The 24,356-nt window shown below is 38.9% G+C and overlaps 1 protein-coding gene across 1 annotated transcript in view; it reads left to right on the plus strand.

Annotated features, from left to right (window-relative positions):
- The first annotated feature begins 16,864 nt into the window (after positions 1 to 16,864).
- LHFPL2 (LHFPL tetraspan subfamily member 2) overlaps positions 16,865 to 24,356 on the plus strand; it is a 122,851-nt gene continuing 115,359 nt past the window's right edge. Inside the window, exon 1 of the mRNA XM_068176358.1 lies at positions 16,865 to 17,161. The gene's annotated coding sequence lies outside the window, so the exon portion shown is untranslated. The remainder of the gene's footprint in view (positions 17,162 to 24,356) is intronic.

A 24,356-nucleotide genomic window follows, 5' to 3' on the forward strand; every position in this document is an offset into this window, starting at 1 on the left:
TGTTAACAACAGGATTTTTTGGTAATTATTTCTGCCCACAGTACACAAGAACCTAATGTACATTGCTTTACGTGGAGAAGTTTTAGAATTCACCTTTTTCTGTATTTACTTTGTGATAAAGAAAAGGCCATGGTATATGGAAAAGAAAATTTAAAAAGAATTTTTAAAAATTATTATTCCAATACTATAAAATGGAGAGAATTTTCTTACAAAAAGAGGAGTTTCTATGCAAATGTTTATTCTATTTATAGCATTAAGTGCAATTGCAAGAGTCCATCTTCCTGATGATAAAGACTAAGTGTAGTGTTTAAAGGACAGTGAAATTATTAACCCACAAATATCATTGAGGATTTTTGTATTATGCAGTGAATTATGCATTTCAGATTTAACTTGTGACAAAATATGCATTAAAAATGTGGACCTAATCCAAACCCCAAATTCAAACAAAGCAAACTCCTACGTTGTCTAAGTTTGTTGTACTTCTAAATTTTGTATTTTGACTCTGTGGTTCTAAATACCAAGATTAAATTACTTAGTATCTGGTTTTATTTTTTTTTCAGAAGCAGTAGGGATGCTGCTATCACAACACTGCTATCACAACACTGTTTAACAACAATTCATTTCAGAGCCTATAGCAGTGTAAGCATTACAAAGTGCAAGCAAAAGCAGACTTTTTAACAACGGCCACTATCCATCCTTTTACTTAATATTATTTAATGACATTTGTTTGATGATATGTTCAAATAAAGTAATGGCCTCTTTTTAAATGCAAATGCTGGTTTTATCTATAGTTTATTTTCATTGTGCTTGTCATAAATGTATTGATGATGCATGAGAATAGAAGAAAATAATTAGGAACACTTGGTTTATACAGTTATACTGTATAAACCTGTATAAATACTTGTTTTATACTTGATTTATTTAGGAACACTTATGTATACCTAAATATTATCCAGGTAATAAGTGACTATAATACACTGATAATCATCAAAATTCTAGATATAGCAGAGATCTGGCATTGTGTACGTCCTTAACTGTCAGCCCCAACTGCACACACAACTGCAGTGCGCCTGTAGCACCATTTCCTTCCACTTCTGTCTTAGGAGCTGATTACTGTATAGATCTCTCTGTATTATCAAAGGGAAAGTCAGAATAATTCTACTCAAGGCCATAGCTTCAAGTGAATGCAGTGCTCATGAAAGGTCTTTGCCCATGAGCTGCAGTCAGAAGATTCGGAATTAATTAATGATTAAGTAATATCCATGTGTCTTAGTTGCCCATTTGAAAAGGTGGAGAGGACAGGGTATTGTGAGAAATACAGATAGGGCTGTGCTTGGAAAAGCTTAGTTTGGGGCATTGGTCACACGGCCCAAGTGCAGTCATGGTTCCAGTTTGTTTTATAACTGGCCCAGTCAAGCTGTAGTGCAGAATTAAATACTCCTGTTTATCATATAAACTGGGATCATTGTTTTGGTTCAGGGAAAACTCTTTGATTATTGTTCACTGATTAAGTTATATTTGTAGTGGAATCATGGCTTATTTTGAACATGAATCTGAAAATATGATGACAAACATCACTCTGTATCACTGCTGGAAGAGCAGAAAGCTACTCTCTCAGCTAATAACTCTAATTAGTTGAGTTACTCTTTCAGCTAATAACTAATTTTTAAATATATGCATATTGCAAACGTTCTATTCTTGCTAAATGTTGTTTTCGTTTTTTTCATTGTGTGTTTATATTAAAAAAAATATTATCTCGATATGACTCCAGAGAATGTTAGCAAACATACATTTATTCATTGAACTTCAGTCTCTAAATAGACCTGCAGAACAGACCTTAGGAGCTGTCATTAATAAAATTTACTGCACTGAAAATGTTTTGATCTCCATTTTCTTATCCTTCTGCTCAAAAACCTGGAATGAAAGTTTTTCAAGAAAGAATAAATTACAGCTATAAACCTTATAAAGAAATAGGTTTAAGATAGAATTTTCTTTTGGTAGACCCATAGTGAAGCACACAGAGACAGAGAGCACAGTAAATCTGGGAGATTCCGGTACTTTTTAAATGGGCCCATATTTAAGTTTACATTACTGCTTAGGAATCAACTTCCAAAAAGCCATAACAGTGGCTACTGTTCTTTCCCTTAGGGTCCGAACAACGAAATCCAATGTTTTCTGGTCAGCAGTAGGAATTCCACTTTGTAATCTGACACTCTTCATTCCTCTCCTCTCAAAGGCAGTAAACCAAAAAATTAAAGGCAGAACAGATTTTCAGATCATGTAGCCTTTGTAAATCCTCATACACATTTAATGATTTGTTGGCATGTACAAACTGAAAGCTTCATGACCTGGCCTTTCTCTTGTCAGTTCCTGCTCTCATCACATTGTCTAGTTATGCACGTTTCACTGAGAATTCATGTTTTTGCATTTCTCTGATTTCAGCCCTATTGTTCCAAACTCATGAGGAATAAAAAGTCATAGAAGAGCCAAGATCTTCATACTGGGAGGCTGATACAGCTTGACTGTAGCCAACAGAGCCATGCTAGATCATACCAATAAGAATGCAGTGATTAGAAAGATATCAGTCCCTTTTTTCTACTTTTTAATATCTGGTCTTTAGGAAGCATGTGGTGGTGGCATGCTTCTGCATACATACGCAGTGGTAACAATTGGATCTTTTCATGCTCAGAGTGAGTAACTCAATTCTAGTCAGTCTGTAATTTCTTTCTGACAGGCTCGTTATTTCTCTGCTGATGGTATGGTTATGGTTAAGGGCAGCTGTACAATTTTAAAACACAATTTTTCTGTAAGCACAGTATGTCTCTTCAAGCACACTTCTGTCCTAACAGCACATAAGCCTGCTCATCCAATGACCATGGCTGCATCAGTTGTAGAATATGGCTGTAAGACACGTGAGAGAGCAAACATCTTGAAACACAGTTTTACTTGCTGCTATCACCTCTGTTTATTTATCTTTCTGTGATGGATATGTATTTTTACAATAGTAATTGCAAAGTCTCTGGACTAGGAAAATTATCTAGTTGCTTTGGCTGCTTGTTCTCATTAAGGATTTGTTCAAGTTCAGGCTGGTGTCGGCATGCCCTCTGACTTCATTGGAAGACCTCAGTGCTATTTGAAAAAATCAGATTATTTTCAAGCATGATACAAACTGTAAACTCAGTTGGAACTGTGTAAACTTCCGTAAGACTTGTTTGTAGCAGGAACAAATGTACTCAGCACAGCAGTTAGGAAATCTCTGCTCTTCTCTGTGCTTTCAATATATGTGCTGCACTTTATCTACATATATTAAACCTCCTTAGTCACTTCTGTGACTAATCTGTTCAAGATCCTTTTGAAGATATAAGTATTTTTGGAACATTTCTTAAAACGATGATATTTTCTGGACTTTCTGGACAGAAGAAATTCTGAGAAGTCCACTCCTGCAGCTAATACAAATTTCTGGGTAAATAATAGCAAAGTTTTGTTGAATTCTACTCTTTGAGTTTGAGTACATACCTTTAGCTGACACCTCTGGTATACGACTTTTAGTTTGGATCTGTATCCAAACAGTGACAGAAACTATTAATGTAAATTAGAAAAATAAAAGCCTGTACATTTCCATATGTTTATTGTAAAGAGGTTGCAACAGTAAATTCCAGCACAATGATTTTGTGCTCCTAGGATATCATGTGGGTATTTTTCATTGTCACTCTTAGTGAATTGTGTACATCTGAAGTTTTTGCATTGCCTACAAAGCAGAGAGTGATTTAGAAGAGAATGCATTTACTACATTTACTATACCCTCTTCTTCATAGATCCAACACCTCAGACTTTCTGCACACACTTTTGAAATTAGCTGCTGGGAGGACGGAATGCTGGCAACAATGTTAAGGAAGTGCAGTCTCAGGCTCTGCACTCCCTTAATTAGAAACTTGAGACTCATTGTTAATAGTGATTAATGTTTCATTCTGTTTTGCTAGTTCTTCCTTGCAGGAAAAGATCACATAAAGCTGAAGTACATTCAAATAACTATTGATATTAATTAATTTCTTTTAAAAAGAAAAGTTACTTCTACATATGTTGCTGACAAAATAAGAATAAAATTCTTATCCAAGAGTGTGTCATTTAACTAAACCTGTCAAACATAACTGCACCTAACTGTTGTAGCTGCTTCTCTTTCCCACACTGTTGTTTTATTTTTTTTAAACTTCAAAGTCTCCAAATTCCTCCTGATTGATGCACTGATTTTTTTACAATGTCTTTGTTGTGTACTGCAATCAGACAAGTGCTAATATCTTTGAGGAATCTGGCAGGACTGTGGGAATCTTCCAGCCATAATTGCATCTTATTGTAAATGTGAGGATATTGGCAACTTCAGATGAGTTGACAGAATGTGCTATTGCTGAGGGTGATACCAGCTTTCTTCATTGACTTACGAGGCTAAAGGTCAGTCTTTTATGCATTCTTTGCTGTCTCTGGTATGGAGTTTTTTAGTGCAGTTCTGGAAGATGTTAGAGACATAAATGCCTGCTGTATTTAAACAAAGAAATAGTGTAATCAGAGGAAAAAACAACAGGAAATCCTAATTACATAGTTAAAATTGCTAGCATGTTGAATTATTATCAGTGACACTGAGTTTTAATGTTATTGTTGAAGTTTATTAGTTTGAACATTATTGCGGCAGAGCCCTCTTTCAGCCCCCCCCAAACTGTTCTGCTAGCTCAGCCTTGGGGACTTCAGAGGAGCAGTGCCACAGAAACCAGGAGAGAGAGGCTCGTTTTCCAGGTGTTTATTCTCTGGTGGTATGCAGGAAAAGAGACCGAACAATGGCGGGAAGGTTTTTTATCTAGGTCTGGGTCTAGGGGGGCTGGAGCTATCTGGCACTCAGCCAATGGGGTCTAGCTAAGGTTAAGGGTCATTCGGACATTCCTATCTGTGGGGCCCAGTTGCAGGGCACCCACTGAACTGCAACAATTATGAGAAAAATAAAGCAATATAAAGATGCTGAATATAGTTCATCTTACTGTACAACCATGTTAATCCAAGTCTTGGATTTATATATTTAGTTATTTACAAGTTATTTTAGCTGAACATTTTAATATGTTTCTTTTTCTTTAACAGGTTCTAAGTGCTGAATAATTCCACTGAAAGTTAATTTTTGGGGCTAAGGACATTGCAGATGATTTACTACATCCCTAAATATCTAACCTCCTTATATATATTCATTTTTTCTGAATCTGGATCTGTGCCTCAAGCCATGTTTATCACTTGTTCAAATTCTGGTACAGACCATCCACTTCTCTGGTAATAAATATGTTTTCCCAAAGTGTAGGGGTAAAAACACTTGATTTTTATTCTTGCTCCACTTTTCTTCTTCCTCTGTATTTACATAAGAAAAGTAAGATACCTGTCATTTTAATTATCTAATAAACCCATGACTTGCAAAATATTTATTCACTGGATTTTATTTTTTATGACCAGACTATGAAGAATAAAACAGTGTTTCCTCTTTGATTGTTTTTTAAAGGGAGAGTGATTCACTTATTATATTTAGAATAGTACTAATAGAGGTTCAGGGCCATTGTCATTCTTTAATTAAGATGACAGATGAGAGATAAAAAGGTGCTCCTTATTTGTTTTAACTGCATGTACTCTGTGCTTTCTGAAGACTACTTGGCCTACAATCACTTTAAAAAATACCATGATTTGGCTCTGAGTCACATGTTTTGATTGAAATCAGATAGCCAAAACCACAAGAATCTTAACTTTTAGAAACAGTGATTGTTCCAAAAGTGTGAATCCAGAAGACTGGCATACATATGGTAAGTAGAGGACGCACATAAAAGCTCCTGATATACCCTCAACTTTTTATTTTATTAATTTTGCTGCTGTTACATAACTGGGAAACCATGAGCACCTTGCCATACAAGGCTGGGGTTTATTGCTTGCTGTTTCAAGGCCAGAATATATACTCTTATATTAACAGTGACTTCAATCCTAATTTTCAGTGTCAGAAGTTGGTCAGAAACTGCTTCATGGAACCATTTCTTAATGACCTTGCACCTTGACTTTCTTCCTGCAGCACTAGAAATGAGTGTACACTGTGTCCTGGATACGCTGTGAATTCCTCAGATGCATCACTTTGTCAAAAGAAAGAGGTGAAATTCTTCTTAGTTTACTAAATTATACTTAAAAATTTTCTCCTTTAAGATTTTCTCCAAGTCTCTTGGAGGAAGAGCTTCAATTGTTGCAACAATTTGTAATGAAATGTGACTCCCAGGAAAGATTGTCAACTGAACTAATTTTGATGTTAAAATATGACCTGTGCTAGCTTGTTATTCAGTGACTTTGGAAATGTACCCACCAATTTCTTGTGTAACCATCCCCTGAATACCACATAAGAAAAGGCTAGGGAAAAAAATCTTAAGAGAAACAGTACTAGTTGAAATTTGTAATTTTGTTAAAATGTATGCATGAAACAAAAGCCCATCTTTTAAAGGTTTCTGTGGGATAGTTAGACAGCCTTTTTATTGCATGGGGGCTACCATGTATATTTTGTCTATTTAGTACTATTTTATGAATTACTGTTGATGTGCTATATAATTATTGATACCAAGCTCTAAGGTGTAGGCAATAGCTCAATAAGATCTTATACACTGAAATAGCAATTTCTATTATTCTGAAATACAATTTCTATTATTTCAGCCTTGGAAAATAGAATTTTCTTTATTCACTACCTCTTTATGGATATTTTGCTACTGCAGAAAAAGCATGCACTAATAACTATGTAATACTCTTGGTCAATATATGCCTTGTTTTTCTCCAGAATTAATTTCTTCCTTTCTCTTTCCTCTTCTTGTAAGTAGCCCTATAATTATCATCATTAACAATGTTTACTTTTAATCAGTTGTGGTATTTTAATTCTCAGCTCTTATTTCTTTTTCCTAATTATTCTCAATAACTGCAATGTCCTTGCAATATCAGTATTGTTTGTTTCCAAGCTATTGTTTTGATTCCATCTTATCTGTTCAAATAAGGAATACATGAATTCCTAGGACTAATCATTGTAATGTCTCATTAACGTTATCTCCAGCTAATTATTTTCATCTGTGTTTTAATATAGATCATTCATCACTTCTTAAACAGCTAATTTAAATCTTTCAGAGACAAAAACATAAAAGGACAAAAACATAAAAATGCAATTTAAAGTTTCCTGCTTACACACAACACAGTTAAAGATGAAGTGTAACTTAGTGTGTGAGAGAATCTTTGAGAAATAAAAGACTATTGTTGTGCTCCTAAGTGTGTGATGCAAGGTGTCTGTCTTTAACAAGGAAACCTTGTTATGCTGCAGTCAGAACTGACCATTAGCAGGGAGTAAGAATATTTGATTATTTTGCAGAGACACAAGGCAATTGACTCATCAGAAGAGAGGTTTATCACTGAACATACACAAATCAATGGCATAGAAGAGAAATGTGTACACCCTATAGCGGGATGATGCAGTGTTTGCAGTGTAGATAACTTTAAGAGCTGTGAAAAATAAGTGTAATTTTCCATGAGGGCCATCAACCCAATTAAATACAGGGATTCCAATTCTGAGTTTTTATTATGTGACCAGTAGACTCCTGAGTTGGAGATCCAGCAAATCTCTCATGCTAACATGCAGATATGGACCTAAAGGGTAAATAAGCAATAAGGTGAAAGGAGTTGTTACAAAAATGTTTGTCTTTAATTTAAAGAAAAGCTAAGACTAATGAGAAATGTGTGTTTTAGCAAAGGGCTGGATCCCTAAAAAAAATTCAGCAGCCTGTTGTCCAGAATCCTCAACCTCTAGCAAAAGCCTTTTTAGCAAAAGCTCCTAAGTAGGTCTCCTGTATTTATATTGGGCATGATTTTCACATTCTTTTAAAGTTGATATAGAGATACCATATCAAACAAAGTGATTGATTCAGGTTTCAGTGAATAATTGGAGAAAGAAAATTCTTTCTACAGGAAAACACCATAAATCCTTCAGCAGGGTTTTCGCTGTCATTAAATTTATTTTTTAAGGTTTTTTTTAGCCAGCATTCTGGTGAACACAAGTCTTTAGTGATGAAATTACATGGAATTTAAAGCCAAAACACTAGATGAACTTTTTGTGGCTTAATTGTGCATACAAACTGTTATTAAGCTGAAACATAAAGTCAGAGTATTACTTTACAGAAATGCCATTTTATAATGAAAAGGCACAATATTTTCAAAGAAGCTTCATGAAGAACTATAATCTTTCTGAAGATAATTCAATGGATTATGTAAAAAGAAAGGGTTTATTGCATTTGTTTGGCTTAACAGTCTTATAAAAAATCATTACTGTGTCATTAACAGCTTCAGATACTGGAGCAATTGTTAGAGTACTGACACAAATTTGGGGTTTCTTAATAGATTCCTTTTTGAATTCTGAAAAAGTTCTGAGGTTACATGTTTTCTTCTAAGTAGGGTAAAATCAGCAAGTTTGTTTGCTAGTTTTAAGCCAGTAGTGCCTCATTCTTCATTGTTTATTCAATGTGTATATGTTCTTTGTTTATTCAAAGTGTAAATATTCTTTGAAAGCATCTAATATTAAGGATCACTTATTTAGTTTTGTGTGCTGCAATGAACAATGAAATCTCATTTCAAAATTGTTGGAGATTTTTAAGAATTGTGGTTAAACCTCTTTGTACACGTTCCATTTTTTTTTCTGCTGAAATTCAGAACACATGGCCTTATGCTGAGGAAGTTAACATTTTAATACTCAGTAGTTTGCCCAGTTACAAGGAAATTGCTACATTGTAATTGTTAGTACATAATTGTGATTAGTGACTGATGAAGAAAAGCCTACTGGTGTATGTTATTATTCAGGCCATATCAAAAATACATGCTTCAAACTTAAAAAGCATTTTTCCAATTCACAAGTCTTTTCATTTAGCAAGATCCAGATTTCCCCAGCTTATGTAGACTGTATGTGATCCTCCACATTAAAAGATCATCCCCAAGTTACTGTCAGTATGTATGTGCATATCTTGTTCTTTGGAAGAGACATGAACTTGTGTGCCCCCAGGCTTCTTAGGACATCTGAATCTCTTTAATCTGTCACATGTCAGATTAGTGCTTTTGTAAGGCCATAAACATAAACATGATGTAGACCAACGGGATGTGTTAATGCTCTTGGAGGTTTTTTTTTTTTCAGAGAGACTGTATCTGACTTGTAAGATGATAATTTAAAATACATATTTGATGGGTAGTTCAGGTATTCTGTAGCTAAAATTGTCTTAATGTTATTGTTTTTTTCTTTTTAAATTATATATGATGTGCTAACTACCTTCTGCAAAAATTAAATCATTATGCTAATGAAGATGTTGCTGTACAGTATGTCCTCCAAAGGCTAGGGGCCGTTTTAATTTTTTGTGTATTGGAATAGCTTGTGGCAAGGTCCAAGCAGATGGTAAAAGAGTTACTTCTCAGGAAGCTTAAATTTAAACATACAACAACTCCTTTTGTATTTTGTTTTTGATTTATGTTCAGAGTTCTGGATAAACCAAAAATATAGTGCTGGCAAAAGTCCTACACTGCATGGTTTCCAATTTGGTTTTACAATCAATAAGCCTCAAAACAGAAAGTAAAGGCTTCTCAGGGAGAAAAAACAATCAAGTTTGAAAGTGTGATTCAAGACAGCATGGTTTACCCTGAGAATTCCATCCTTCTTTTACACTGCCTGGAAAGCTCATTTGACCTATTTTGGAGATGGATGTGATAATTTCGTAATATCTGTATTAGAAGTAGGAAGAGTTTCACTACATTTGTGATAGGAGCAGGAAAGGAAACTAGAGCCACATGAGACAAGACAGGGATTTCAAAAACATCCTAAAAGATTACAGATATTACAGATAGCTGACAAGATGAGGAGGATACAGTATTAATTCACACTCCTGGGCTGGAGGGCATAATTATAACTTTTGTAAGGACAATTTTATCAGAGTGCAAGGTGTGGAAATGTGATAGTGTACAGGATAAACAAAGCAAAGGGGAATCCAGCAAAAAACAAACCAGACCAAAACAAAGGGCAATCCAACAAAAAACAATCTGCATCATTGTTTATTCCTTCTTTTGGATCCTGGCAATGCCAGGATCAGTGTGTAAAATCCTGAGCATCCAGATAAGCATAAAATATGTTAGGAATCCACTTCCTGTCCTTGAATGTGGGGAATTAGTTCAAAACCAGCACAGAAATTAGCAGTAGAAATTAGCAGTAGAAATTAGCTCAAAACCAGCATAAACTGCCAGCAGGAGTAGTGGGTGTCTATAATTGCTCCAATTTGCACTGCTCTGGTTCTCACTGACATGCTATAGTGCCTAGGAAACTTAAGTGTAGTCATGACTGAATTATTCCTAAGTCGGAATTCCTAGGAATGCCCATTTTAATTCTGAAAAACATCTCAAGCACTTATTATAGAACTACAAATATAGAGTAAAAGATTGTTTCACTGAATTTCTTTGGATAGTCTGGGTGAATCTTCCCAATTCTTAAGCAATTTTTTCCAGTGTTAAATTGCTTTGAAAAACTTGGCAATGTTGCAATCTTTGAAATTTATCTCTAATTATGTTTACACTGATGAATGAAACATTAAACTTTTTTGAGATATATAATTCCTAGAAATAGCACTAGGCTATTTCCTTTTATAATTTGTAACATAGCCAGTAGAACTGTAGGATATTTTGGAAAAAGTCCTAGAAAATGCCTCATTTGTGGATGAATAAGCTAGTAGTTGAAGAAGGTATCAGAGTTGCTTTTTTTCAACTGGATATATGAGTTGATAGAGTAATTTCAAATGTTTTATGCAAAGTAGCCTTCTCAGTCATTTGAATGTTTATGATTTCTCTCAGGACTCCTGAGGACATTAGAAGAGAAACAGATTAGCATAGTTGGTTATTAATGTAGGAGTTTCAATAATTGAATATCTTATTTAAAACCCAACCTCTTTAATTATTTATACTTAATGGATGTCTTGGTTTGTTCAGTTGAAAGGATACTGATAATTTAAATTCCTATTAATTACTGCATCAAAGTGCACTTTAAAACATTCTCTGTCCTAGAGAGAAATTATGGGAAAGGAGATAAAACAGTTGTTACTGCTGTTGTGTCACGCAGCATTTATTTGGCTAGACAGCTTTTTTTTACATACTAGTTACAATAATATGTGTTTCAAAAATAGAGATTAGGCACAGTGATAAATCTGGATCCCTTCAGTGAGTCTGTGTGTCTGCATTCAATTAAAGCCTTCTTAAAATACAGTGGTAGATTCTTCTATTGTACCATATTGGTAGAGTTCCAAATTGGTTTAACAATTAGTGTCCCCAAAAGACCAAGCTTGGTTCAGAGATGGAATGTGGGACCCCAGAATACTCAGCCAGGGTCCACAGATATCTCAGACACCCACCACAGGCCTTTGTCTCTTTTCATGTTGCTTTCTTTTTAAAGGTCTCAGACTGTGAGACACTGTTTTAACTGGCCTTATTTTTTCAATTTGTTTTTATTTTGATGAATGCCTGCTGCTGCCTTGCATTGGTCTGTATGTCTGGAAGAGTGCTTTCTTCATCGCTTTCCCACGGAGGCTTAAGCAGCACTGTCCTTCATCCCTTTCACTTATTCTTCATATCTAAACAGGTTATTAGACTAGCTTTCCTGACTCACCCTCGACTTCTTTCTCCTGTAGAGATGAAAATCTCAAGATATATCTCTGGATATATTGGAATTAAGTAATCAGTTCAGATTCAGTATGATTTAAGACAGCTCCCAGTCTTTCCTTCCAAACCTTCTTCCTATTTCCTTTCTCTCTGCAGACATCTCCATGCTTTCTGCTACTCAGCACTGATCTTTCCCTAGGTCATCACATGCAGGTAAGTCTAGATACTGCACATTGATTCTGTACATAACAACTTCAATGTAGTAATTTTCTTTATCTATAGCAACAATTCTCATATTAACTTTATTTTTGACCTGAGCTATAAAATTCCTTTCCTCTGAAATCTGTACATTCAATATAGTGTTGCTGTTATCCACTGTGGATGCTCTTGCACATTTTTCATTATCTACAACATAAAGTAATAATTTTGAATGACCTTTTTAGCTTTACATCAGCCTCTTCTCATTTTTCTTGTTTGCTCCTGAAGTCTCCAGTATGAACAGGTGGTGTTTTTTTTTTTTTTGTTTTTTTTTTTTTTTTTTTTGTCCCTACTGTCACTATACAGCTATACACTAGAGAGATTAAATTCTTTTCTGTAACACCATACACTGGTTGACATTAGAGCAATACTACTGAAAAATTAAATGTTATAGCTAAGTGCTTACAAAAACTGAAATTTCTGAAGCTGCAAACAAAAACAAGTGTTACTTGAGAAAGGCACATTCTCTTGAAGATTTATTTCAGCTGATGTTTTACATCTTACTTTTGGGTAGAAGAACAAAAAACCCACAATAAAATAACACCCTTGTCCCAACTCAATTTCCTCACTCTTCCAGAGCTGAGTCCTCCCTTTTATATATTTCCCACCATCTTCTGCCTATTAAATCCTCTTTTTCCATTTTCCTTGGAGTTCTTGGGACAAGTTCCAAATGCAGCATCTTCTTTAACATTATTTTACTCCAAAAAATTCTTCCCTGTGTATTTCTGTAGTCAGATCATTCATTTGAATAGAATATTAAAATTTATTCCATTCCTCCACAGTGAGAAGATTTTGGAACAGCAGCCACTTAAAAAATAAAACCAAAATATCAACAACAAAAAGCAACAGAAGAGTAAGTGCAATGAGGGAACAAATCTAGTATGAATATATCTGAAGCTTAAAAAAAGTTGAGATTGATTTGCTCTTTAGCCCAACTAATTCCAGTATGCACTCATAATATTAACTTTGTTCATTCTTGGCTTTTTGTAGGCTCTATATAGAAATTTTTGTATCTTATCCAATATTTTAATAGTTTCCAGTGACTATTCACAGGCTAAGTGAGAACATAATTTTGAGCCAAATAGTGTCTGTTCTTCTTTCCAACCTGTATGTTATTTGCTAGTTATTTGGATGTCGTAGTCTCTTTGGTTGTAGTTTCTGCTATCCTGTTTTGTCTGCCCTGTCTATATTCTATTCTTACAACCTTCAGAGATTGTTTTCTGGGCCACATCCAAGGCTGTATTTGTTCAGGTGAACTTCAGGAAATTTCAGGGTAAAATAATCCTTCATTCTGACAGTCCATAGAGAATTTAAATCGATCAAGCAAAATGAGATCAGTTATTACTATCTGGGGTTGTAAGTAAACCAATATTTAGGGAGGAAAACTGACTGAACAAATTAATGCCTATGAAGTTAATACTTGGAAAGGTCTATGAGCAAGAGGAAAAAACATTATATCATCTTTTTCATCTCATATATTACTTAATCCAAAGTGTGCTTGTTTGACGTCTCTGTTTCCTGTTTGGATAACGCGTATGTGCTACGTTCTGGTGATGAGTTATTTGTTTGTACAGTTGGGCTTAAGATAAGCTAAATAAAAATGTTTAGAGCTGCACATCAAAGACAATATAGTAATTAGTTACCATGAAAATTCCACTACTTAGATAGGAGGAAATATCAAGTTCCTCACACCAATTCCAAATAAAGAAGTGTTCAAATTAAGAAAATTTTATGCTATGTTTAGATCTGTGAGGGTCACAATCCTTGGCCTTCAGACTACATCAGGACATTTCTCTGTGCTACTTCCTATCTCCTTGTGAAAACTGCCTGCTCATGGCTGTTTTTGTAAGTCACAGACTTCTTCAGCCCCACAAACTGATGCACTGAGCTTGCCACACAAGTTTTCTTTTTAGCATCCAGGTAGTATGCTAAAAAGTACCTGTAACAATATGCGCTGTGGACCAGACAGGATCCAATGTGCAGCAGCGCGCAGCGGCACACTTGGTGTTAGCGACAGAAGGGGGCACGACACCTTCCCCGGCACCCCTAACTTCCTAAGCAGTCGCCAATGGATCAACGCAGAATGACGAGATGGGCCTTGCTTGCTAATCCGAGGATCGTTTATTATGCCAAAAGAGCAAAACGAAAAGCATTCATAACTCAAATATAGAGCAGAGGCAAAGACCGTGACACAGGCAGGGCAGTGGGTTTTAAGGGACAGGACCAGGGTTGAGCTTGGGAGTAGGAACCAATAACAAAGTGGCAGGGGAGGAACATAAGGCAGGGATTGCAATGTTTAAACCAATAGGAAGTTCCAGGGGAGGGAAACAGTTTAACTAAACCAGTGGGGCAGCGAGAGATACATAAATGACAGGGAATTCTCTGGAACAAGTGGTAGGTATGAGGGAGGCCTGACAGCAAGAACTAAACTTAATGCCTCAGGGGAGGGAGGATACAGAACCAACTATTGAAAATAATAAAAAACACACCACAACGCCAATGGGGTCAGTCTATTTGTTAGCCCAAATTAAAATGTTCTAAGACCTGGTTGCCCTTTGTGTTACATGCAGTGCTGTAAGTCAGTAATAAGTTTCTTAAAAACTTTATCAGTGTTCCATGTTATCATTTGATTATTATCAGGTGTCATCTTTCCCATAAGATACTTTATCAAGTATCTAAGCCTGCACATTACCACTTACTGATAGCAGCACTGTGTAATTGTCCCTATTGTGTATTTTTAAATAGCAAACAGTTTTTAAACAATTAATAGAGAAGGAAAAAAAAGCTGCTGTTGCCACTGGATCCACTACTGCAGCAACCATCACATCACTCTTTATATCCAGTCTGTTAATTGCTGTGAGACTTACCTGTGATTTGGACACATGTGGGTCTATGTTTAAAAGCTGAAGATAGTAGGAATGCTTTAATAATTATTTTCCTTCATTTTAGCTAAGCTTTATTAAATCAATTAGCATTTAACTTTATTTTTTTAACAGTTAATAGATATATCTTTTAAAAAGTTAATAGTGACAAAACTGATGTTTGCTGTGCACATATTTGCAATGCAGACTTTATAGTTTCACATTGTTGTTATAATATCATGGTTCTATCTTTTTGAAACAGCATGGACATGTATATATTTCAGAAAAAAACTGATCGAAAAGAAGCAGACGGGTGTGTTGTGGGTATTAGCTGAAAGTGCACTCCAAAACTGGAATGCAAAGGCCTCATAGCTTTCTGAAAACTAATATGACTAATATATTAATTGTGTGTTATTGGATAATGTTGTCAGTGCCCAACTTCTGTGAAGTCTCTAGGGTTAAAATATTCTTTAAAGAAATGTTTATTATTGGACAGACCTATTGAGTTGTCTCCTATTGTATGTTAAAGTAGCTGCTCTCAAAGGTCACAGAAAGTTCAGCTTTACAAAGATACCCCTATTTTGTAGAAAATGAATTTTCAGACTCTCTAATGGGAACATTCAAAAATGTCTCTAATAAAACTTTTTTTAGAATGTTTCATTTGATGACTTGTCCAGAAAGAGGAAAAATAATGTAAGGACAGAAGTTTGGACAATAATCAGACATGAAAACATATGCTCTGTTTTCAGTAAGTGTAGACAGTTGCATGTTTTTCTTGTTTTTGCCATAGGAACATAATTCTTGGAGTTTTGTATTTGTTTTTTGGTTTTTTTTGTTTGTTTGTTTTTTTTTTTTTTTTTTTTTTCTCAACCTGTGTACCCTGTGTACCTGGGAAAACATTTTCTGGCTTTTGGATTTCTGAGCAGCAGACACCAATTAAAAAAGCACAGGTCCAGCAACTGGGTCCAGTCAGATGGATTGCGCTCTTGCAGAGTTGAAGACTTTGGAGTCCCAAGCAGTCAACAGGATCAGCCTGCACTGATTGCTCTGTATCATGGCAGTAAAAGGATAATTTAGTCAAAAGACATAGCTTCAAGTAAATGCAGTGTTTGTGAAATATACCATTCTGATAGCAGTGAAAAGAGAACTCCTTACTGTTTCCCAGGAGGACAGCTTTAGCTGCAGCAAATCAAGTTTTGCACTGGTGTAGCACTTCATTTATGTCTTTGAGATACCCAAAGTGATTTATTTTATTGACCAACTTAGCAGCTGGTTTTATCTGTTGCAACAGCCAGTTCCAATCTAGCAAGTGAAGCTGACACTGAGATGAGCTGTATGAAGTTAGACACCTGTCATCCACTTACAACGACCAGCATATTACACAAGGGTACAACAGTGTGGGATAGCAGAGGCATGCAGAGACATGTCCAAGCCTAAACCTTAATTTTCTCTGCAGATGCTTTAAATGAGTGTCACTGCTTGTAGAAACGTATGTGCTTGGCATTAGGCATCTCAAGATACTTTAAAAATTACAAAGTTCTGGAAAAGCCTGGGTCATCAGAGTGCTGCTTTGAAACTGGAAGAGTGTTAAATATGATTTTAAAGGGATATCGGTGGGGAATTATTTGTTCTGAGAGGGAAAAGTTTGAAAACAGAAGCATTGTAGACTTTTTAGACATTCTCTTGCAATATAAATAGTATTTCTGAAGGTCTACGCCAAGAGGAAATTTTTGGACAGGAGGAGTTGCTGTTTACCACTCCTGCTTTCCATTCAATGCATCCACTATGGCTAGGTCCGGTGGGGCAGATTGTGATGCGACGTGCAATAGGCAATACCGGGCCTGACACTGCCAGTCGTGCTGTCCAGTCCGTTCTCAGCCTGTCTGTCGGACGGGGCAGATGGCTCACCCTTGGTTATTCAAACGCCAGGACGGCCGGGCAGCAGTTATTTGGGCTATTTCCAGAGCCTCCTTCCGGCTGTGATAGTGACCGGGGCACGCCAGCCCGCCCACGGCTGCGGTGCCTCCACGCCCCGGCCCGGCTCCCGCCCGGCCCCGCTCTGGACGCTTCCCTGCCGCCGGCGGTGTGGGAGCGGGGGACGTCAGTGTGAGGGGGCCGGTCCTGGGCAGGGCAGGGCGCCCGCGTCCCATCCCTCCCCGCCCCTCGCCGCGGCTCCCTCCCACCGGCTGGGGGCGGCCGGGTCGGCCCTCGCCGGGATCCCATTCCTCCTCCCTCGGTGCATGGTCGCGGCGGGAGCGAAGGAGGGCGAGCCCGGCGGGGCGCGGGCCGGAGGCGAGAGCGGAGCCTCAGCGCGGAGGAGCCACCTCTGCCCGGCAGCGGTGAGGCAGCGGCACCGCTGAAGTTGTGCGGAGCTGGGAGGACGGGAGGGAGGCCGGGGACCGCTGGCTGCGCTTCCATTCATTACCCGAGCGGCGGCCGGGCTGCTGCTTCTCCCGGGCCAGGGCTGTAGCCTTAGGGACAGGCCGGGCAACAGCCGCGGCGGGACGGGGCACAGCGAGGAGGTGGAAGCAGGGACGGGGCTGTGGCGCCGGCAAGAGCCGCCCGGCGACCGCCGGGGCAGCGGCGGAGCGGGAGGGCACCCGGGCTCCTTCCCCGCGGGGAGCGCGGCGGGGACCCAGTGCGCGACCCGGCGAGGCGGCCGCCAGCCTGACTCCTTCCCTCGCTCCCTCCTTCCCCGCTCCCCTCCCTCCCGCGCGGCGGTCCTGCCGAGCAGTCGCTCCCGGCGGACACGGCCCTCTCCGGCCAGCGGGCGGGGGTCCGCGGCGCCTGGCCGCGCTCCGCGCACACGTTCGGCACCGCGGGGCGGCCGCGCTCCCTCCGCCCCGTAAGGAGCGGGGCGGGGCCGGGGGGGCACCGCCCGTCGGGGGCCCTGGTCGGCTTCGTGAAGGACGGGTAGCGGGGGTAGCGGGAGCCCCTGGCCGCCCCTGGCACGGGCACCTGCAGCCTCTCCCCGAGGGCACGGGAGCTTCTTGGCTTTCCGCGAGCTGCCTCTGGGAACGAGGGTTCAAAGCTCACCTGGGTGCCTTCACATCGCTGACGAGTTTTTCATACGCGTCGTGTTTCTGGGGCCAGTTTTTGAGGGAAGGATGTGTGTGTATATGTGTATGTGTATGTGTATTTTAGTTTTCAGGGCCCTTCAGGGCCTTTCAGGGAAGGGCAGGAAGTAGGTGACACAGGTTACCAGTGCACTTTTTTTGGTAGTTTAGGTGTCACTCCAAAGGCATCATTAATGCACTGGTGAGATTGGATCCCATCATTCAGAAGTTGTGGTTGCATGGGAGCAACATCAAATAAAACAGCATGGGCTGGCAGTGCCATGTCCAGACAAGTGCACACACTCCCAGTACCTGGTAGCAGAGCAGCAGTGTTGCACCATCATAGTAAGTTTACACCAAGCCAGAACTAAGCAGACAAGACGCTGTGAATGTATGCGTCCTAATGAGAGATGTATTAATAGGAATAAATGAGCACAATTATGGGGCTCCAGCTGACCTCATCCAGAAGAAAATATTATACATGTTAATAATAAGATTTGCCTTTCTTAGGGAGACATTTTTAGGCACTATTACAGATCCCTTAATGAAGATGTCTCCTTGGTCCCAGTCCTGCAGTGGGTTCTGACTGCTCAAGCTCGTACCTGCAAGGGGCCCTGCTGTTTTCAATGGGTTTGCTTTGGTCACAGAAACCTTATGGTCCTTATAGTAATTCACAGAGACCTAAATTTATGCTGTGCACAAAGAGTGGCTACCTGGGAAATGTCAGTGACATTACATTTTATTTTTTCTGAATCAAACATACTGGAAAAATATAATCCAAATTAATCTTTAAGGTCTTCTTGAGTATTTTATCCATGTTCATGCATTGTTAGGTCAGGGTATAGGCAGACTGCTAAGATACTTGTTGATGAGAGGGTTTTATCTCAGACACAGTTTCATGGGATCATTGCTCAGTTTTTCATTCCTTATGCTAGTTGCATCCACTCCAGCTTTAAACACATCACTGCTTTCTTCACAGGATTTCTCCCTCTGAGTCATGCAGTGGGTTTAATCAGTATGTAGGAAATTGCCCACTTGATCTTTTTTTTTTTTAGTTAATTGTCTGTTTTTATTAAGCATTCTGGGAAATGTTTGCATGATGATGTACCCACATGTCAGGCAAGTAGTAGTAGTGTGTCATTTTCTTTTATGACTGTAAATCCTTGGGAATGGATGCAGCATTGCTGTTTAAGAATGTTACAGTTATTTTTATTACTTATTTAATCAAAGCATAGTTCCTCCACATCTTCTAAGACACTCTTCTTGATTGTGCTGGGCTGGTAAGTTAGGATCAGAAGTACTGCTGGCAAAGACTGAAAGGAAGCCAATAATTGCCATGATCCTTTTTCGTGTTCTAGCTTGTAGCTGTGAAGATTGCTTGTGGTGTTCTGTAATACAGTAGGACAATGACTTATTTACTGCTATGTGTTGTTGCATCATCAGAACCTGACTGAGCTGCAGGTGACTGCTTAGTTGGCGACCAGGCAAGAAACCTGGTATTTTATTTTGCATACGGTGTAGACATTGCTGTTTCAATAATAATTACATGAAAAGGAGGATTCATTATTTTCCTGAGTGTTTTGGAGAACAGAATTACTATTAATCAAAATTTGTGTTTCCAGAAGATTCTATTCTGTTAGACATTGAGTACCCATTGGAGGGCTCCACAGTAAAAGAGAAGTGGTAGTTGCAACACAGAGGATGTGTTGAACACAGGATGTCACCTCATAGCTAATGTAAGATTTCTGCAAATCAGGAGGAAAAAAAAAAACAGGCAAGAAAACAATTTCTAGGAATTTTACCCTCAGCATCTTAAAGCTAGTTTGTTACAAGATGAAAAGGAAAGAGTCTTTCCACCTAGAAATAGCCCTTGGTGAAGCTGCTGTTTGCCTCAGAGCTGTTCGTTAAAGCTTGAAGTGGAAGGGTGAGGATGGCTGCCCTGTTGTCCCTAACTGTCCTCGCCTCCTACACACACACTGTGTTCGTGCCCAGGCACAAGCACACACAGCTTCTCTTGTTGGCTGACCCTTCACACCATCCATCCTGTGGGGAGGAGAGCAGTGCTCAGCTTCTAACTGCTGGTAGCAATAAGAGAAACTGTTTTATGTCCCCATTCTTTCCCTGTGAACAAGGGCTATCCGTGTCTTCCTTTGTCCTGTTTTCCTCTGTGTTTTTAGTGCCTCCCTTCCCTCTCAGGGGTTCCCATTTCTCTGCTTTCTGCCTACATGATAAATAATTGTGGGGTGCCAGCATTTTGAACTCATTTGGGAACAAGGAAAGAGGTGGCAAGCGGCTGGAAGATGTTACTGATTCTCAGAGCCCTTTTTTGATGCAAAGACAATTGCTGATGTGATTGTAGTTGACAAGTCTGTTAAAGTAATACCAAAGACTTTTCCCTTCTGGCTTTTCAGCTTTCTTGAAAATTGACAGGGTTCTCCTGAGCTGTGGTGCCTAAAATCTGCCCTGGGAAAGTGGAATGAACAGGATGCATTCTTCCTAAATCACTGTCCTACATACGGATGAATTGGAATAAAGCTGAATGTAGGGCATTTGTAAAGCCCAGTTTAAAAAAATAGTATTGTTATCCCTTGCCTTTTAAAATTGCTCAGGAGTTGTGGCCAGATACTATGAAAGCTGTCTATAAACAAGTACTGGTTTACTGTCCTGTAAGTAAGGTGATATTTTCATGTTATACCGCTGACAGAAGGTGATGCATTTTGGAAAAGAATGCAGATCTGAGGTCCTAATTTCTTTTTAATTTGCCTTTGTTTCTCTTTACAGCTCTAGCAGGTGAGACATTAACCATGGATAAGTATTTCAACATCAGTTAATCAGAGAGTAATCAATTTTCCTAGAAGTATTTTCCTAAAAGACATTTTTGTGGTAGGTAATTCCAAAGAAACTAAATGCACAGTGGAAAAATAATTAAATTATAAATTTGTGGCAATGGTAAACAGCTGACTGCAAATGTACCTGATCTATGGGAATGGATTGGGAATATATCTGAAATTCTGAACTGTGGCAATATACATAGCATTTGGACACTTACAGTATGTATCCATAACTGAGTATAAATAGATCACAGCAAAAGATATTTAGAGACTCTTGTGCTGTTTACATAATCAATAGGTTCCAGTTTCTGATTCACTAATGTAATTTAAAAAATCAAACACAAAACCAAAAAAAGCATGGTCTTTTGGTAAAGATTAATTTCTCCAGTTCTCATTGTTTTCTGGTCCTCATTTTTTCAGCTTGGAGCTCTATAGTTAAGTTAGATGTGGGTTCTTCAAAGGAGAATCCAGAATATTTGAGACATTGATGCATGAGAGGAATGCTGCAGCAATTTGTTCCCTAAAATATTTCTTATGTATTTTGGTTTAGATGTTGTTGGTTGGGGTTTCTTTAAGAGTTTCTCTGAAGCCCATGGTGAAAACACAGGAACTAAATGATAAACCATGAGAATGAAATATTATAAAAAGAGCAAAAAATGTCTTGAAGAAAGCATAATTTTGTGTTGCAGCCACTGAGAGTACTATAATGAACCCAGACACACAAGGAAGGCTTATTTTAGCTGATCTTTTCACCTTTAACAGCTTCTAGTGCTGAGAAACAATCAATGAAGCAATATTGCTGAAGCAGCTGTACAGTCTCCTTTGTCATTGGTGTCACTGTTGTATTTCAGACTTCTTTGTCTTAATACTTACTGTCCTCTTAAAGGTGGTGAAGGTATTTTTGGACTGGTGTGTTCTATGTGGTGTCTTACATCTTACTGATGAATATGTTTTGGATTTTAATTATAATTTATATATTATTTATAATATACACACAGTAGCCACTTTAGAGTTGACTAAGTGATCTTCATGCTTGCTGACTGTCGTGGTTTGACATGGAAGTGATTTTTTTCAGGAAGTTGAGTCAAACCAATCAGTGGTCAAGTTTGGATATTGGCACCTGAAGTGACCACTGAAGGTATGGATACGCCTCTGAGAACACAGGGGGTTAAAAGCAGGAACTCCCAAGAGCTCGCTCTCTTTGGTTCCGGTCAGGGTGCTGTGCAGATCTCCCCTGCCCAGCCATGGGGCTGGGTGGGGGAGGGGGAGCCATGAGGCCTGGTCGAGGTGAGCTGAGGGGTAGAAGGACTGGAACCGAGCCAGCTCCTGTGGACGGAAGGGTGGAGAGAAGCGGAGATGTCTTTGCCATTCCTCCCCCAGAGGGAAGAGACAGAGAGTCCGAACGGCACCTGTAACTTTGCCGGCGCGCAGGAGAAGGAGTGGGGGGAAGGTGCCCAGCCTTGGCCTTGGGAATCGGCTGCTGGGCAGAGATATCAGCCGTCCAGGGAGTCTGAGCTTTTAACCCTTTCCTGAGAAATGAAGGCTTTGTAAAATATTACTCCTCCTTGATTTGAAGTAGAAGAGAGACAGTCTGGGATCCGAGATGATGGAAGAAGAAATCGTTGAGTTGGAAGGAGATGATGGAGTGGCTTGTGGCTGGACTTTTCTTGTTAGCCATAGACTGAACCAAATTCCTTTAACAGAAGCTGCACTTAGAGGGGTGCGTTGGTGGGTCAAGAGACTTGTTTCAGTGATTACCAACAGAGGAGTAGAGAGAACAGAGGAGAGTTGGAGAAGGTGTGGAGAAGCCCTCTGTCTTCGAGGAAGAAGAAGAGGAGAAGAAGACCTCTGTTCTTGGACCCTCAGCCCCAGGGGAAAATGGGGGGGACTGTAGTCCCAAAATGAAAAACTGAACTGTTGTCTCTTTTAGTCCATGGCAAAGCATCCTTAAAGGAGCCCTAGGAGCAGTCTGTCCATGCACGGTGGTGAGAGCACTGTGACATGGAAAGGAGAGTGTCACACTGGCAGATTTTTCTCCGGGCGGTTGCCATGTGTGATATGGAAACACAAGGGTGGCAATTGTGTTTCCTGGGGGGGTCTGTGGAACAGGAGAGACTCCTGTCTCCCTTGAAAGATTGAGTATTTGAATATCTGAAGGGTAGCAACTTGATCAGGATCCTGGGTGGTGTCTCACCCGTTGAGTTTGTTTAGAAATTAGGTGGGAAGAGGAGGGGTGTTTTGGAAAGTCTTCATCCAAAATTTAGTGTTTGTAGTTTTTATAGTAGTAGTAGTTTAATAAAGTTCTTTCCTTGGTTAATAAATTTGGGCCTGCTCTGCTCTGTTCCTGATCACATCTCACAGCAATTATTTAAAAAGGTACATTTTCATGGAGGTGCTGGCATTGCGCCAGTGTCAAACCATGACACTGACACCTGGCATTGCACACATTATATGCCTTTCTTGTATATAATTTCTGAAATTCAGCAATAAGTATCAATGCTGTCATAAAGTTTAACTGTAGCTTATCAGCCTTTTCATTCCTTTTTATCCCAAGTAAATTTTTCTGTAAGGGTGCTTTAGGAGAAAATCCTGTGAGTTTACTAGTAGTAATGGTCAGTATCATGATTGTAGTAATTATAACCAGAGCCTGGTCTGAATTGAATGTTGCATTACTTTATTAAAAGCCATACAGTTTTAAAATCTGTTTTGTTTGAGCAGTGTGACTTCTCAGGGTGGTTGAGACTTTGGTTAGCTATGACAGGACTTTCTTGGTTCAGCTTTCAGTGATAATCCCTTAAACCTGTTTGGAAAGAATTACCTGTGATGTGGGAAGATAAATTCAGTCGCTGTATTTATTTGATCTTCTGCTGAGATTGCAGATAGGGTGCCAGTTGGTGCCATCTGTGTTTATAGATTTTGCAATAGTATTCACTGGGAGGTTATCTGAAAGCCAAATCTGTTTACATAGGTCAGTGAATTGCAGTTTGCAAGGCTTGTGTCTGGGATCATTGTAAACAAGTTTTTCAGACTTTTCATTGGACTTTCATTTGTCTAAACCTGACCTCATCACTGAAGTGTGTGGTGGTTATAACCCACCAGTATTATATGTTGGCAGATACATTTGTCTTTAATGGTTATGTACTCTTGTTTTGTCTCTTAGCATGTATTACTTTGATACATCATTTGCAAACAGTAAGTGTGTGGAGGGAAGGCTGTGCCAAAAATACTTTCAATATAAAGGGGTGAGGTTTTTTTAATGTTTAATAAGTCATATATGTATATACTATGTTGTAAATATAGTTACTGTTTCTACAGTTAAAGTACCTGCAGAAGAGAAGGTGTTGCAGATAAGAGCACGTATTCTATCAAATATTAGGAGTTTACTGATGTTCTGGTTTCAGCTGAGTTAGTTATTTTCCTTCATAATAGCTGATATAGTCCTATGTTTTGGGTTTAGTATAAGACTGATGTTGATACCACAATGATGTTTTTGTTGTTGCTGAGCTGTAGTCACACCTTATCAAGGACTTTTCAGCTTCTCATGCTCTGATAGCAAGTAGACTGGGGTGAACAAGAAGTTTTAAGGAGACGTAGCCATGACAGCTGACCACAATTGGCTCCAGGGATGTTTCACACCAAGTAGCATT

This window comes from Anomalospiza imberbis, chromosome Z, assembly GCF_031753505.1.
Source record: "Anomalospiza imberbis isolate Cuckoo-Finch-1a 21T00152 chromosome Z, ASM3175350v1, whole genome shotgun sequence".
Lineage (NCBI taxonomy): Eukaryota > Metazoa > Chordata > Aves > Passeriformes > Viduidae > Anomalospiza > Anomalospiza imberbis.